At 36.3% G+C, this 17368-nt stretch overlaps 1 pseudogene; it reads right to left on the bottom strand.

Annotated features, from left to right (window-relative positions):
* Positions 1–10515: 10515 nt before the first annotated feature.
* On the bottom strand, positions 10516–13121 carry LOC141507403 (ecto-ADP-ribosyltransferase 5-like; annotated as a pseudogene).
* Between the last annotated feature and the right edge of the window lie 4247 nt (positions 13122–17368).

The raw sequence follows: 17368 nt of genomic DNA, 5'->3' as shown, positions 1-17368 counted from the left end.
AACACTGATCAAATCACTGATTGGTTCTGATCTGAGCCATTGTCCTGGAGTACTATTGAACTATGTATCCTTCTTTGTTTGCTCCTATCCTCTTTTGCTTTTGCTGTTGTGAGGGCTTATGGAAAATTATGTCAAAATTCAGTTGCCCAGAGAAGTTCATCAATATTGTACATTAATTTCATGATGGTGGATGGTGCTCTTGAGATTTCCCAGTCACCAATGGAGTGAAACAAGGATGTGTTCTTGCTTCCATACTTTTTAGCATGATATTTTCAGCCATGTTATCAAATGCCTTCAGTGAGGATGAATATGGCCTCAAGATCAGCTGCCGTACTGATAGCAAATTCTTCAACTTGAAAAGGCTACAAGCCAAGACCAAAGTGGAGGGAGTGTTGGTGCATGATCTTCTGTTTGCAGTTGATAGTGTGCTCAATGTAGCCTCTGAAGCTGAGATGTAACAAAGTAGAAATTGATTCTTTGCTACTTGTGCTAATTTTGTCTAACAATCAACACCAAGAAAACACATGTACTCTATCGTTTAGCATCACATCATCCACATATGAAAACACTGAATACAGTAAATGGAGAAGTTTTGAGTACTGTGGACAATTTCATTTACCTTGGTAGTGTCCTTTTGAAGGAGGTACATATTAATAAAGAGGTTGACACTGGCATTGCCAGAACTAGTTCAGTATTTGGGGACTCTGAAAGAAAGTGTTGGAGAAAAGAGGTATTAGACTAACTACCAAACTGAAGGTCTACAGAGCCATTGTGCTGACCTAGTTGCTATATGCCTGTGAAACTTGGACAGTCTACCAGTGCCATGTCAGGAAACTGAATGGCTTCCATTTAATTATTTTATTTTTATTTTTATTATATTAACATTTTATTTGTTTTTCAATTATATGCAATAGTAGTCTTTACCTTGGTTGGTAAGGTTTTTGAATTTTACACATTCCTTCCCCCCTTCCCTTGCTCCTACCCCCCCCCCCACCATTGAAGGCAGTCTGATAATCTTTACATTGTTTCCATGCTATACATTGATCAAAATTGAATGTATGGAGAGAAAAATCATATCCTTGAGGAAAAAAATAAAATATTAGAGATAGTAAAATTATGTAGTACATAAGCCAACTCTTTTTTTAACTGAAGGGCTTTGGTCTTTGTTTAAATTTGTTTAAATTCCACAGTTCTTTCTCTGGATACAGATAATATTCACCATTGAAGATACCCTGAAATTTTCTCTGATTATTGCACTGATGGAATGAGCAAGTCTATTAAGGTTGATCATCATCCCCATGTTGCTGTTAGAATGTACAATGTTCTTCTGGTTCTACTCATTTCACTCAACATCAGTTCATGCAAGTCTTTCCAGGCTTCTCTGAAATTCCATCCCTCTGATTTCTAATAGAACAGTAGTGTTCTATAACATACACATGCCACAATTTGTTCAGCCATTCCCCAAATGATGGACTGAATTGCTTCCATTTAAATTATCTTAGGATGATTTTGAGGATCACCTAGTGGGGGCAAATACCAGACACTGGTCCTTTCTCGAACTTAACTACTTAGCATTCCAACATTCCTACAGATTGCAACTATGATGAGTTGGATACACTGTTATAATGCCAAACGTACACTTGCCAAAAAAAACTGTTTTATGGCAAACTCACACAGGGCAGGCACTCACAAGGAGGGATCAGAAGTGATACTGAGACAACCTGAAGGTGTCATTGAAGAACTTTAGAAATGATTGAACAGCATGGGAGATACTGGCACAGGAATGTTCAGCATAGCATACTTTCAACAGTGAGGGTGCTGCACTCTATGAGGAAGACAGAATTGAAGGAATTGAAGGAAACATGAAACCCTTAAGTTTAAAGTACCCACCTGTATTGTGATTTTAAGTGTTCGTGGATCTGCTCCCACAAAATGACACTCTCATACAACAAATTTTAATAGGGATTTATTAAACCAAACAAGGAATAGGACAATAAGACAAACGACACTGACACAAACAATACAAAATTGGCATAGTCAGCAGGATCTGCTACACAAAATGCCTTTTTTTCAAGAAAAACAGTAATGCTCAAAGCTTTCCTGTTGAAGTCCCGGGATGGGAAGATTTTCCTTATTGTTCTTTAGCTGCTGCGTGGGCTCAGTCAACCGGTCCTTGCGTAGATTGGGGAAGCAGAGTAAAAGATGGAAAACCTCCCCAATTAACTGCATGTTTTGATAAAATCCCTATTGAAAAAGGAAAGGAAATGACAGGAGTTTGCAGAAGAGGGTGGGCTATGTTAACCACATATCGAAAGTTGTGTCAGTTGTTGGACAAAAAAGATGAAGAGAAAGTACAGTTAGAAAAAGAGTTAGTAGAATTGCAAGGAAAACTTTCTATGTTAAAGTGTCAAAATTTTATTTTAGGGGATCAAGCAAGAAATTATCAGAATGTAGCTGAGAAGGCTGCTGTAAGAGTAGCACAATATAAATATAAAAACAGGAGAGGAAAAGTTAATAAAAAGAAAGTACATGCAGTAATAGCCTCAGCTAATATGGAATGGGACCCTGATAAATGGGATGGAGACATATGGGATGAGGATGATGAAAGATGGGAGGACATAATAGCTGAAGATATATCTGATGTCAATAAAAATGAGGAAGTAAGACCTATAAGTAGGCGTAGAATAGGGAAGGATCATAATGGGGCAGTGCAAGAATCTATAAATGTACAAGAGGATTATTCCCAAAGAGAAATTTCAGATCTGCTGGAGCGGTTTTCCCAAAGACAAGGAGAGTGCCGTCCCCTGGATAGTAAGATTAAGTGATGCAGGGGCAGGAGGAGTTTGGGTGGATGCTTTAGACTGCCAGAAATTTTTGAGTATTACTTCCAACCCGTTTGTACAACAAACTGTCAGGAATCATGCTACTAAAGCTCCTCCTACAGATACCAATTTATTGGCTTTGGTGGCCACCGGGTTACGGGCTCAATACCCAGACTCTGCCACGTGGCCAAATGCTAACCGCCCCTGGTACACCCTATGGGACGGAATGTAGAAATTAAAGGAGGAAGTAATGAAAACTGCAGTAATGATTGGAGAATCGGACACTTACTTACAATGCCCGGTCCGAGCCATCCACCGTGCTCCCGTGGTAAAGACTGCCCCACCCGCTTATAAAAATTTGATTTTAACTTTGTTGGTGGCAGCTACTGGAGAAACTTTAGGAAATGTGCTAGATAAGTTATCACAATTAGGAGATTTAGGAGAATTTAGAGATACTATGGACCAACAACCACAGAAAGATTGGAAACCTCGTGGGAATACAACTAATTATAATAATTTTGGAAATGGTGCCCATATGTCCCTACGAGAAATGTTTACTGCCTTATTGAAACCAGGAGTAAAAAGGGAAAAGATAGATGGGATCAGTACACCTGAAATGTATAAGTTATATAAGGATAGGATAAAGAAAGGAGAACGAGTTTCCGCAGAGAGTGCAGAACCAAATGCCCCTCCTGCTAATCTTTATCCTAGTTTAGACCATCTAAAAGGAGACTAGGAAGGTGGCCAAGCCCTGGAGGTACGTCCTTTAGTCACGGACAAAAGACCTCATGTACCTCTTACCATTTATTGGAAAAATGGATCAATGACACAAGCTAATGCTCTTGTAGATACGGGGGTGGAGGTCACCCTCATATATAGAAATCCTCATAAATTTAAAAATGGAATACCTATAACCATTTCAGGGCTAGGGGGATCTGAAATTCATGCTAAACAAGTACGGCTTACAATGAAAATTGGGAGTTTTATGAAAAAAGATTATAAGGTAGTTATTGTTCCAATACCTGAATATATAATTGATATTGATATACTTAAAGGAATGACATTATATCTCCCTGATGGAAGATATCAATTTGCAGTTAGATCTTTGAAAATATGTACTGTTCTAGTAGGAAAATTGAAAATGTCCCCAGTCCAAGTCCCTATTCCCAGAGAAAAGTTTAGTCAAAAGCAATATAGAATACCAGGAGGAACAGAAGAAATATCTAAGACTATTCAAGAATATGTAGAAGCAAGAGTACTAGTACCTATAACTACTGAGTGGAATAATCCTGTTTGGCCAGTGTGAAAATCAGATGGAAGCTGGAGAATGACAGTAGATTACAGGCAATTAAATAAAGTAACACCTCCTCTGTATGCTGCAGTGCCTGATACTGTTTCTATTATTGAAAATATACAGACTTATAAAGGGGCCTGGTATGCTGTTATAGATCTAGCTAATGCTTTCTTTACTATTCCAATAGCATCATATCAATGGGAACAATTTGCTTTTACTTGTCAAGGAAGACAATATACTTTTACTAGGTTACCACAGGGGTATGTACATAGTCCCACCATTTGTCATAAAATTGTAGCTGAACATTTGGATGAATTTAAAGCCCCTCAAGTCAAGTTACATCATTATATAGATGACATCATGATACAGGGTTTTGATCAGGAATCTGTAGAACTGGCTTTGGGAAACTTGATTCAACATATGAAAAATAAAGGTTGGGAAATTAATCCCTCTAAAGTTCAGGGGCCATCTCAAACTGTGAAATTTTTAGGCATTATATGGAATCAAGGACACAGGGAGATACTTCCCAAAGCTAGACAGAAAATTTTGGATTTCTCCCAACCTAGAAGTAAGAAGGAAGCTCAAAAGTTTATTGGACTTTTCGGGTTCTGGAGAAACCATATTCCCCATCTAGGACAAATACTACAATCCCTATATAGGGTCACTAGGAAGAAATATGATTTTGAATGGGGGAAGAATTGAACAACAGGCATTTGAGGAAGCCAAGATGGCCATACAAACTGCTTTAGATTTATGGCCCATGATTGAGGGCCCTGTAGAAATACAAGTATCTGTACAAGATGGATATGCTAATTGGAGTTTGTGGTAAAAACAACAAGGAAAGAATGTTCCTTTAGGGTTTTGGTCTAGGAAACTGCCTATTGCTGGACATAATTATACTCCTTTCAAACAACAATTGGTAGCTGCATCCTGGGCCTTAGTAGAATCAGAACATCTTACATTAAATCATGAAGTTACCTTAAGGCCCATGATCCCCATAATGAGCTGGATAATGGGGACTCCTGCTTCACACAAGATAGGGCATGCACAAGAATCATCTATTATCAAATGGAAGTGGTATTTACAGAATAGAGTAAAACCAGGAAAAAATGGAGTGTCTATGTTACATGAAAAGGTATTAGAACTACCCAGTAATGTGGAACAAGAAGAACTTCCAAAAATATTTACTCAATCTCCTGTGTATTGGAATAAAGGATATGATACTCTTACTTTAGAAGAAAAAAGTCATGCTTGGTTTACTGATGGATCTGCTAAATATATAGGTAATAAAAGATATTGGAAGGCTGTGTCCATTAATACTAATACAAAAGAAACATCAGAGACTACTGGAGAAGGACAAAGCAGCCAGTGGGCTGAGTTGATGGCTGTTTATCAAACTTTGGAAAAAAGAGTAAGGAAAAGAATGTCATATTTTTACCGATTCATGGGCTGTTGCTAATGGATTAGTAATGTGGATGCCAAATTGGGAAAAACATAATTGGAAAATTCGGGATAAGGAAATATGGGACAAGAGTTTGTGGTAAAAAATATGGAATTGGTGCCATAATACTAAAGTCTCTGTGTTTCATGTAGATGCCCATACTAAAACAGATACTGTGGAACGTGAGTATAATAACCAAGTGGATGAATTGTCAAAAATCCAAGGGAAGGCTTTGAAAATCCATACTACAGAAGAAACTGACAATCTGACCCTAGGAAAATGGGTGCACAACGTAGCAGGACATCTTGGCGCACTTGCCTCATACAGTGTTTTTTAGGATATTGCTCCATAGGATGGGCCTGGACACCTGGCTTACCTTTATTCCAATCAGCTCACACAGTGAATCTTCAATGGAGTAATAGTACCCAAGACCATACTCAAGATAATTACACCTGTCTATCCAACCAAGATTGCAATGTGGCTAACTGGACTACCACAAATGCCAATTTTTGGAAGGCTCCTCCCCCAACGAGAGCTATAGTGAAAGGAACATCTCCCTTTAATGTAACTGTCAATACTGAAGTTTCCCTTACTTGTTGTATCACCCCCCTTCATTTCACTACATTGGAAACATGAAGACAAAAAATAATAGATCAAATGCCAAATTGTACTACCTGGAATATTATAGGTAACACTTCACAAGATATAATAATTAATATAACTGATAAGTATCAATTTTTATTTTGTTATAATAATTCTAAAATTTCTAACAGAACTACTTGGGTGCAATATGTTTTGCTTCTGCCTGATGATACTCCCCACCAGCATCTACCCTCAATTGTAAGAGTACCTAAATCCTGTAGAAATGTTTCATTATCTCAACTTAAAATCGTGGTTCATTACAACATTTCTTTTCCACCTTTAAAACAATGTTCTAGAATAAAAAGGGCCTGGTATGATACTTTGCTTGGTGGAGTAGGATCTGGTTTGGGTATAGTGAATTCTATAGACCTTGAGTCCTTGGCTAGCAGACTGTGCAGTGCTGGACAAGATGTGTCTCAAGCTTTGACAATTAATGCAAAATGGCTTCCCACCACGATCCTGCCACACCAAAATATTATTACATATCAAGAACAATTTTTGTATGTGTTTAATGAATCAGTATTAGCAAATATAAATGAGACAGAAAGCTTAAAAACATGGAGTAATTGGTCTGCTTGTTCATTACAAAACCTATATACACTAATCCAGAAGGAGAATGCTCAGAGATTAATACAAGAATCAGATCAGCAAATGTGGAATCATATATTTCCTCAGTACACAGATTACTGGAGAACATTATCTGTGACCAAAGCTGAATGTCAATCTTTATAATGTACTGGGACACTGGTCTATTATAAGATCTCTGTATGGAAATTAATGTGTCAATTCCATGTAACTCCTTTTGTATTGTATAATTATTTTGCTCTTCCACATATTTTTGGAAATTATGTAAGTTCTGATAATATAACTTACTCTTTGTCTGACTGTACTGAAACGTATAATGGCTTAATATGTGGGATGATGTCAAGGCAGATGGAACCCTGCCTTCTCTCACATTCTTCTAACCTGTGTGATCTTACTCTATATCCTGTGGATAATTTTACTATGATATATGAAGTAGCTGCACAACATATATATGCCTTGTATCTAATAGTTATACTGATTTAGCTTCTGTACATCTATCTCCTCCTTTTGCTGGATGTCTAACAAACATCTCTTTTTTACACTGGCAGGGTGATGATTTTTATTTTTCCCCTGACATAGAAGTGTATGAAGAATTGAAATGGGTACCCAAAGTTTTACAAACCCCAATCATTCACTTACCTTTAAATTCCCTCGTTAAGATACTTAATGAATCTCAGCAACTAAAAAGATTATTGGACTCAAATAAGCGCGCATTAAACCAACACAAAATTCAAACTCATATAGCTGCTGGGAAATTGTTATATGTATCTCATTTAGTTGTCTCTGACACTAATCATCATTGGTATGATTTTTTATTTAGTTCATCTACTGCTACTAAATACTTTAACATTATGGCCATATCTTTATTACTGATAGTTATAGTGTTAGTTTTACTATGTTTATGTAATTGTTACATGTTTCAACAAATGAAAACAATTTATTCTTCTTTTACTCCTTTAGCCTTATCTGCTTATTATTCTCATGATCTTAAGGCCAAATGAAAGGAAAAATCAGTTTACCCATTTTATAAGATCATTTCAAATACTAACCATCCAAGGCCCGATTGACTGATCCATGAACTCTACTGATTATTGGCAGCTGTAATTCCAGGAAGCAGCCATTCCAGGAGCTGTTTATCCTCGAAAGAAGTTGGCTACCTCCTTCAGGATAAACAATTTAATTAAGAATATGCCGTTTACAAGTACATGGCCTTCAGCCGGTCACACAATCTCCAGATGGTTTTTAAATTTATTACTGAATACTGGAACTTAGCCCAAGCCTTGGCTTTATGCCTTCTTTGTCCTCTAATGTATAAAAATCACTTTCAGGTTGAAAAACACTGAAGCCTCTCCCATGGAGGTGACGAGTTGCCTGGGATTCTCCCCTTCGGGTCTCACGCTGGACTGATATGGGGCTTCCCCAGCATTAACTTTGAGAGACGGTGTTCCCCCGAAGTGGTGATGTTTTCTTTTTCTTTTTCCTCTATCTTAATAATTATTGTCATGGTTTTAATACTCCGTGTAATTTTGTATTGTTTGTGTCAGTGTCGTTCGTCTTATTGTCCTATTCCTTGTTTGGTTTAATAAATCCCTATTAAAATTTGTTGTATGAGAGTGTCATTTTGTGGGAGCAGATCCACGAACACTTAAAATCACAATACACCACCCCAGGTGTTCACATGGACTATTTGTGCTCAGTGTGTGGTAGAACATTCCAAGTTCATATTGGTTTGATTAATCACACTGCAATATGATAACAAAGGACAAAAGTCAACCAATCCTTTGCAGTTTATGTTTATATAAAAAGATATCCCTTTAGTCTACACTAAAAATGTCCTAAAATCCCAATATTTTGTGGAAGATATCAGGAAATATTGTATGCGCAGTTTTCAGGAATAGAATGTGGGTTCCCTACTGGTGAAAACATTAATAATAACAATAAGGCACAGTGACCAGTACATGGTCTTCTACTGAAACAGAGCTGATATGACACCCAGTGCTAAGCAATCCACATTAATATACTCAAGTTTCTCCTTTTTGGGGTCTGATTCCTATAATTATTGTGGAGCTTCTGGGCTGAATTTGTAGGGAATCACTTTTGTTGTCTGGCCACTGCTCCAAACTGCTCTTATATAAATAGCACATTTTTTTGGGGGGTGGGGAGGGATGCACAGTTTTATTAAAGATTAGGTGTGATATAGCAATATATTCCTTATATAGTGCTACATTTAATTAGCTCAATTAAATTTACTTTCTGCAAATGTCCTTTGAATTTTGCCAACATGTATCTTTTAAAACATTTGCCAATAATTTTTTTAAAAAAGATTTTATTTTGAATGTTAGAATTCTTCCCCTAATCTTGCTTCCCTCCCCCCACCCCCCACAGAAGGCAGCCTGTTAGTCTTTACATTGTTTCCATAGTATACATTGATCTAAGTTGAATGTGATGAGAGAGAAATCATATCCTTAAGGAAGAAAAGTAAAGTATAAGAGATAGCAAAATTACATAATAAGATAACTTTTTTTTTCCCTTCTAAATTGAAGGTAGTAGTCTTTGTTCAAACTCCACAATTCTTTCTCTGGAGACAGATGATATTCTCCACTGCAGATAGCTCAAAATTGTCCCTGATTGTTGCACTGATGGAATGAGCAAGTCCATCAAGGTTTCATAATCTTTTCAGTGTATAGATCCAGCAGTGGTATTGCTGGATCAAAGAGTATGCACATTTTTGTTACCCTTTAGGTGTAATTCCAAATTGCTCTCCAGAAAGGTTGGATGAGTTCATAACTCCACCAACAATGCTTTAGTGTCCCAGATTTCCCACATTCCTTCCAACATTGATCATTGTCTTTTCTGGTCATATTGGTTAATCTGAGAGCTGTGAGGTGGTACCTCATTAATTTGCATTTTTCTAATAAGTAGTGAATAAATAGCCCATTTTGATTAGTAAAACTAATCAGTTTGGATCTCCTGGCCTCTTTATGTGGTATCAAGTTAGACTCTGGGTTTGGGGGAGCCTTGAATATCCCATCAACCCCATCTTTCTGGACTCTTCTCATTGCCATGGTCCCAACATCTACAGACTCAGACCTAGCATATTATTATCACATAGCTTACTGAACATAGATTTAAAGCTCAGTCATCTCAAGTCTCAAGACTCAAAACTCAGATTTGGGCCTCCAAATCTGGGTCCTCCCCCACCATCACAAGAAAAAGTCAAATGAATAGATATGTATGGGAAAATAACTGTAATTTAAGAATAAAAGTCAATTAATTTGTCTATTATTTTAACTTAATAATAATCTCATAATTTGTGATTTGGTGAAGCCTGCAAAACATTTCCATGATAACACCTTTTATGAATTATTGTGGGGAAAGAAGAGTCTAAATTCAAACTATCCCCCTCTATAACCTTCCCTAGCTGAGCTATTGATAATCAGACCCTGCTTTACCCCATGGTGCTGAAAGAGATCTTGATGCAGGTGCATTCTAGAATCAGCTCCAACTTGCTTGAGAAAGTTGATTGTTGCATTATCAGTGAGAGCATTTATACTTAGAAATTGGCAAATATTTTTTCAATTATTGTTTTATTGTCAGTCTAGACCTAAGAAAGTAATGGAAAATACCAATAATTCAGATTATATTTAAAAGTGGTTCATGGGAGGGGGTCAGATGGGCAAAAAACAGTTGGTGAACATTTACTAACAAACCATTTTCTATATGTCAGAACCCTAGAAATAAGCTTGGAAGATCAGGATGAAGAGAATAATTCCAGAGAATAAGATGGTTGTCAGATATCCAAGAACTGCTGCCTTATTAGCTAGAAAGGAAAGAATATAGGAGTAAAGGTGAGTTCAACTTGGAAGCCTGCCCCCATTCTCTCCTTCTTATAATAACTGGAAGATTAATCATATGCAGATTAGGAGACAGGGTTTATTTTTTTTCTTCTTCTCATTCCTGATCTCCTCTCATCAGAGGTTACCACAGATAGTTAGGGATGTAGTAGAGGTCATTCTGGACTGAGCACTGTTTTCACAGGGTCTAGAGCCTCAGTGAAACCTCCTCTATTCTAGTGTGGATTATGTATGATTTTAGCAGCTTCTTGAGCACATATTATGTCCCCAAGTATGCTCAAAAGAGGGAGAGTAAGGTGGGGAGGGGTAAGCAACTGGGCAAGCCCCATGGATGAAGTCCAGAGAGGGATGAAGAGGAGAAGAGAGATTTCTTACAAGGGCCTTGTAGCAAATTCATTGCAAATTCATTGCTTTCTCTCTTTGAAACAGAAATAAGTACTTCCCCCCCCCCCCCCACCCTTAGAGCTGGGCTTTAGACATCCTTTAAGCTCATCCTAGCTTAGTCCAGTCTCGGCAATCAGTTTCATTAAAGCTTTAGGAAGGACCTGATCCAACAGGGTAGGCCCATGTCCTTTATGCTATCATCTAAGTCCCAATCCTCCAGTTCTATCCCAGTCCATTCTGCATTTCTTATTTGACAGAACTGGGCATGTATTTTCTATTCCTGAAAACAGATAGTAGCCAATCACTATAAACCCCCCTACATGCCCACCATGAAAGGGTCTTCAGAGAAGATAAAGACAGATGTGAAGTCCATGAAAATACTAGAATCTAAGGTATAGATTCAGAAGAGGAAGGGATTTTACAAATGATCTAATCCAACTCTCTTATTTTGATGAGGAAATAGAGACCCATGGAAATGAGGCAGTAACTTGCTCTGTGTCACACACGTAAGTAGACAGGATTTGAACCTGAGTCCTTTGGCTCCTAAGTTTCCTTTAGACCACATGGCTTTTTGGCCATCCAGGTTATATATTTCACCATATGGCATCCATTTTATCTAAAGTCCACAAAAGATTAGAGTTGGAAAAGACCTCCATGACCATAGAGTCTAACCCCTACCTAAGAATTCTTCCAGCAGCATCCTGTATGAGTGATTGATTATCCATATTTAAGACCTAGAGTATGGGGAATCATTTGCCTCCTGAGGAAGTCTATTTGATTGGAGAATATGACTAAATGCTGCTTCAGATCTTTACCTTTTTAGGCTGGATTATATACATGCTTTCTAGACAGAGAGAGCCTGTGTTTTTTCCAAAGTGATCCCTAAGAATGGATATTGCTCAACCTCCTCCAGTTAGTCATATTCAAGTCTATAAAAGCATCTTCATGGAGCAGCATCAATGGAGCTTCAGGACTGGTTCTAACAAAAGGCTCAGAAACTAGCAGAGGCTCCCAATTTCTCAGTCCCTAAATACCATGTTTGTTGGGACTCTAGTCCAGGGTGCTGCAGTTCTAAGACCACTGATTTTGGAGCTCAGAAGTCCTGTATTTCAATCCTACTTTTTTCTACTTACCACTTTCTACTTTCTACTTGTGTCCTTGAACAAATACTTTTTTTCCCCTCCCAGGGCACTGGTGGAAATGGAAGGGTTAGAGAGGACCCCAGTGACTATCCAGTTTAAAGACTATATATGTTATATTATATTATATATATTCAACCACCGGATACATAGCTAGTGACTGTCAGGAGCAGAAATTTGAACACAATTTTCTTTGATTAAAGTTCAAAATTGTAGTAAATGCCAGTCCCACTATTATGCCTCCAGTCTGATTTCTCCAGAATCCAACCTGAACTTACCTGCTAGGTAGGCTCAGTTAAACCGACTCTTAGATTTTTTTTGCTTTTTAGTTCATCTGTGCTTGATCCTTCAGAATCTGAGAACACAGAGATATTGAACACCTCATATGGGGGGATAAGCACCTCCTTTTCTTTAGGAAAGGCTGATAAATGTTCAATTGCAGCCCCTTCACAGGTATGTATCTTGTAGAAGGTCCCTGAATTGTTTGTGAATTTTCTGGCCACAATTTGTTTCAGAGAGGTTGAAGCAAATTGACCAAAGTGCATCTCCCCTGTCCCATCAGGCTGCTGCTTCACAGAAATGCTCCTGTAAACATTTCTGCAGGATCCTTTCAGCATTTGAAGAGCTCTGGTCAGATAGAAGTGAAGAGCTTTGAAAAGGAAGTTGTTTATAATAAGCATTCAGGGACTCGCAGCATTCTCTCACTGCTCTATTAAAAGTTGGGTAAATCCTATTTTTTTCCATTGTGTAGATAATGTTGGCAACTTCAAATACCATCTCCATTCTTTTTTTGGTGGTAGATATACCATTCCATTTAATTTCTTCATTTTCCCAAACTTTGCTGAAATTTAATTTCATTTCCCTCTCACGAACTAAGAGCTCTTTTGCCTTCATCTCCATGGTTTCTTCATAGCCCACATATTGGTCATCAAAAGCATTATGTTCAAGGCTAATGACAAATTATTTTTCCTAGAAAGGAAAAAGAAATATCAATGGTTTTCAGAATATCATCACTCTACATATTTTTAACATTTCAGCAACACCAATGGTTGATGGAGAAAGTAATCAGAGATATGAACAACCTGGTGATGAACTGAAAGTGAAAATGGACCTTGAAGGTCTCATAAATATATATATATTATATAAATTATAACAAATATATCAATGATATCATATCATATCATTATATTATGTTATATTATACTATGTTATGTTATATTTATTATGTCATATTATATCATAGTATATTATATTATAGTATAGTATAATATATTTATTATATCCCATCCCATCCCATCATATCATATCATATCATATATCATATCATATATCACATCACATCACATCACATCATATCATATCATATCATATCATATCATATCATATCAATCATATCATATTATATTAGGTTTTCCTATCTTTTCCAGGCTGGAAATGAGATGGAAACTACTTCCACTGCTGATTGGCACTGAAGTCTTAGCAATCTGGTGCTTTGGGCACCCCCAGTACTTGACACCTTATTGGCTTCAGTTCTACTGTAGCTCGGAATTCCAGAGTTCAAATGGTCCATTAATCTCAGCTTCCTCAGTATCAAGGATTATAGGCATGCCCCACCATGTTTGGCTTCTCATAGTCTTTGGAAAAATATTGAAAGACTATGAAAAGAGCCTGATGAAAGGAAACTACTCTGAAGCTGTCAGTAGACATATGCCAAAAACTTTTGTTAATCTTTTACAGTTTTTGTTAATATTTGCATCATCTGTTAAGTATGAGGTCCACATATTCTTTGGTATTTTATAGAATTTATAGATTTTATAGAATGTCAAGGGCCAGCTCCTGAGAATGCTATACATGTATCTCTGGTGGCCAAGGTCACTAGAGATATGCATGTATTCTTGCTCATTAAATGGATTTATTGGCTCACCAGTGAACCCTGACCTAAACATCTGTGGAGCTAGAGGTGTGTGGGAAACTTTATGATAAGGAAATCTATGGACTTCAAAGGATAAAAATTGCAGATTCAATCCAGGGAGTGATGCAGCAGGGTCTCATCTAACCTGTCATGTCTGAGATAAGTTTTGTTATAAAAGTCTGAGTATGCAATAATAAGATAGTAGAGTTTGTATCACAACCTTGTGTATGTCTCTATTTGACCTGACTCTCATCAATGTTTAGACACACACCAGAATTATCACTGGTGATAACTAGTGCCTGAAACAGGATGGACCTGCAGGGGAATCAGTCTTGAAAGGAAATCATTATCTGTACATCCTGCTGGGTCAAAGAAGAGAGCTATACGAAGACAGCAGGCATAGGAGGTAAAAAAAAAAAATTTTTTTCCATCAGGTCTAAAACAGAGAGCATTAATATGGGACAGGGACAGTCTAAGGATAGCCTTTGCTAAAGCAGATAGTTAAAGAAAGAGGTTTATTAATAACAACAAAACAATAGGAAGAATTTAGTGAATGTGTACAAAAATGTTGTCCTTGGTTTCCAGAAGGAGTATTAAGTACTGAAAAAGAGGAAACTGTGGGGAAGCAGATGAGTGAACATTTTAAACAAAAAAGTCATGAGGCATTTCCTATAGGAGTCTTTTAATTGTGGAATATTTTAAAAATCTATATGATTCCACCTGAAGATGTTCCTTTGGCTTGGAGTATATTAAACAAGGTTGATGAAGACTTGATAAAATAAAATTGTTTAAAAAATGTTAAAAAGGGAATTTATTTAGTTTTAGAAACATGAAAGTGACAGTATTTGCAGATGAGAAAGGTATGTTAAATAAACAATCACAAAGGAAATGCCATTTGACATTAAGAAAGCTTTGAAGAAGTAAATTTCAGAAAGACAAGATAATCAGGATCATTTTAAAGTACATCATTTAGGGGTGGCTAGGTGGCGCAGTGGATAGAGCACTGGCCCTGGAGTCAGGAGTACCTGAGTTCAAATCCGGACTCAGACACTTAATAATTATCTAGTTGTGTGACTTTGGACAAGCCACTTAATATTGCCTTGCAAAAAACTAAAAAAAAAAAAAATAGTACATCATTTGATTTTACAGAAAATAATGGGACAATTGAGGATTTAAAAATAGAAGACTCCCCTCCCAGAAATGATAGAGGGCTGTTCCCTTAAAAAGAAGTTATTTGGTTTACTCTAAGCTGCAGGGGGACAGGGGATACTCCAATTAGGCTAAGCAATTTTGAGTGACTGCCTTCTCAAAAGTTATATTATTTATAGTTAAAATCAAGGAGTGTTAAATATTAAAACCTTTGAATGGAAAAATGTATTGTGAAAAATGGAATGTTTTCTGCATTTTTCCTCTGATTTCTTGGAGATTTGTCATCTTGGGTGGTGTTTGTTTTAGTTTTCTGGTTGGAGTGTGTGTTTATCTGGCATCTTGTTTTTGTCTTGATGTAATGTTTAAAGGGACCCTCTAGTGTGAGAGCAGAGTTGGGGTTTCCCTGGATTTTGGGGGCCTCTCTGGTTCTAAATGCTCCGACTCTGTTTATATGTCTATATGTGTTTGTTTTAAAATACGGGCAGAGAGAAGCTCTCAGCTGTCTCTCAGGCCTGCTGTTCTCTGTGTTCTGATTGGCCAATATTCTTTCCATTCTCTCTTTTCAAAATTAGATCTTTTTTTTCCCCAAAACTCATGACTGGTACCAAAAAAAAGGAGATTTTTCCTGAGAATCATGTTGTTTTTAGAGAAGGAGTTCTGTTATTTTCTCTTATTTTCTATTGCTTCTTTTCCTGATCTGATTGACCAACAGAATTTTATTTACTGATTTGGCAAATTATACTTACAAAGGTCCTAGAAGAAATTGAAATTGTCTCTAAAATTATTTTTGACTGGTCTTAATTAGCCTGTTAAATATGTATGCATATATATATGTATATATATATATACACACATGTATATATACAGATATATAAAATAAAAAAAAATTCTTTTGGGTGAGTGAGGAATGATAAACAGTCAAGGTAAACAATTAGTGCATACTACCTTGATATCTCAAAATGTGAGGAATCTCCAATTCCCAGAATATCTTTTTGTCAGTGGGGTTAAAATGCTCTTATAAATTAGAGTATTGAGAAGTTAGAATAGCATTGATACAAATAAGAATTGGCAAACCTTTATATTTTGAAAAGGAAAATAATTTAAAGTAATTTTGATTATGAGTTTTGGAATTTATAAGATTATTACAAGAGAAGTACAAAGAAAATCTTGTAATAAAAAATTTCTAGAAACATCTGGTCTTAAGAATTTTTTATTGAAAAGTTTTAGGGAGAAAAGGGAATATACATTAAATTGAAAATGTGTTATGTATAATTAGTAAATTTTGTATAAGAAGAGATTCAGAAATTTTTTTTGAAAATTTAAAATTGTGTTACAATAGCAGTGAATGAATTTAAGTGTGTCATCTATCATCTTTGTAAAGATTTGCTGTAAGAAAATTTGAGAATACCTTGCCAACAGGTTATATCTCTCAAGGTCTTTTAGCCCAGAGTTTTGAAAAAGCTATGCTTTTCCACCTAATGTTTCTTAAATGGAATATTTATATGTAAGATCAAAATAGCTTACTTAATATCTGTCATTTAAGAAGAAGAAATTATATATGTATCCTGTAACCCTGGCATTGGTAAAAATTTTACATTGGATTTTTGAAATTATTATATATATGTATATAAAACTAAATTCATAGAGCATCTTATTTTCTTTTTGAAAATAGGAGTATATTTGAACAAGAGGAAAATAAGCTCATAAACCAGAGATGTGAAAGAAATTTATGTGTAATAGATATTCAGTTATAAGGTTAATTTTAAGAGAATGAGATGTCAGCATGGAAACATTATGTTTCATGTAAGTTAAGAATTTAATGGTTACTTCTAAAGAAGCAAAATGGCAAACTTAGAAGAAGGTTGGATAAGAGATCGGGAAGTATAGCTTAACTGCAATTATTTCCAGTAATACTGAATAAATGTGACAGGCTTTGAAATGATTGGGAAATTGAAAATTATGTAACCCATATTTAGGTAACTTACTGATGAGCAAGATGTTGAAAAGTTATATGATCTAGTTTCATCAATATAAGCTATTTTACTGTAATGATGCCAAAGCCTGGAATTAATGATTGATTTCCCTGTAGAGGTAATGAGGGGAAAATATCTGAAGTTATAATACTCTGGGTTTCCTGAAATTTTTA

Source organism: Macrotis lagotis, chromosome 1, assembly GCF_037893015.1.
Source record: "Macrotis lagotis isolate mMagLag1 chromosome 1, bilby.v1.9.chrom.fasta, whole genome shotgun sequence".
Lineage (NCBI taxonomy): Eukaryota > Metazoa > Chordata > Mammalia > Peramelemorphia > Peramelidae > Macrotis > Macrotis lagotis.
This window is presented reverse-complemented; position numbering and strand designations above follow the sequence as displayed.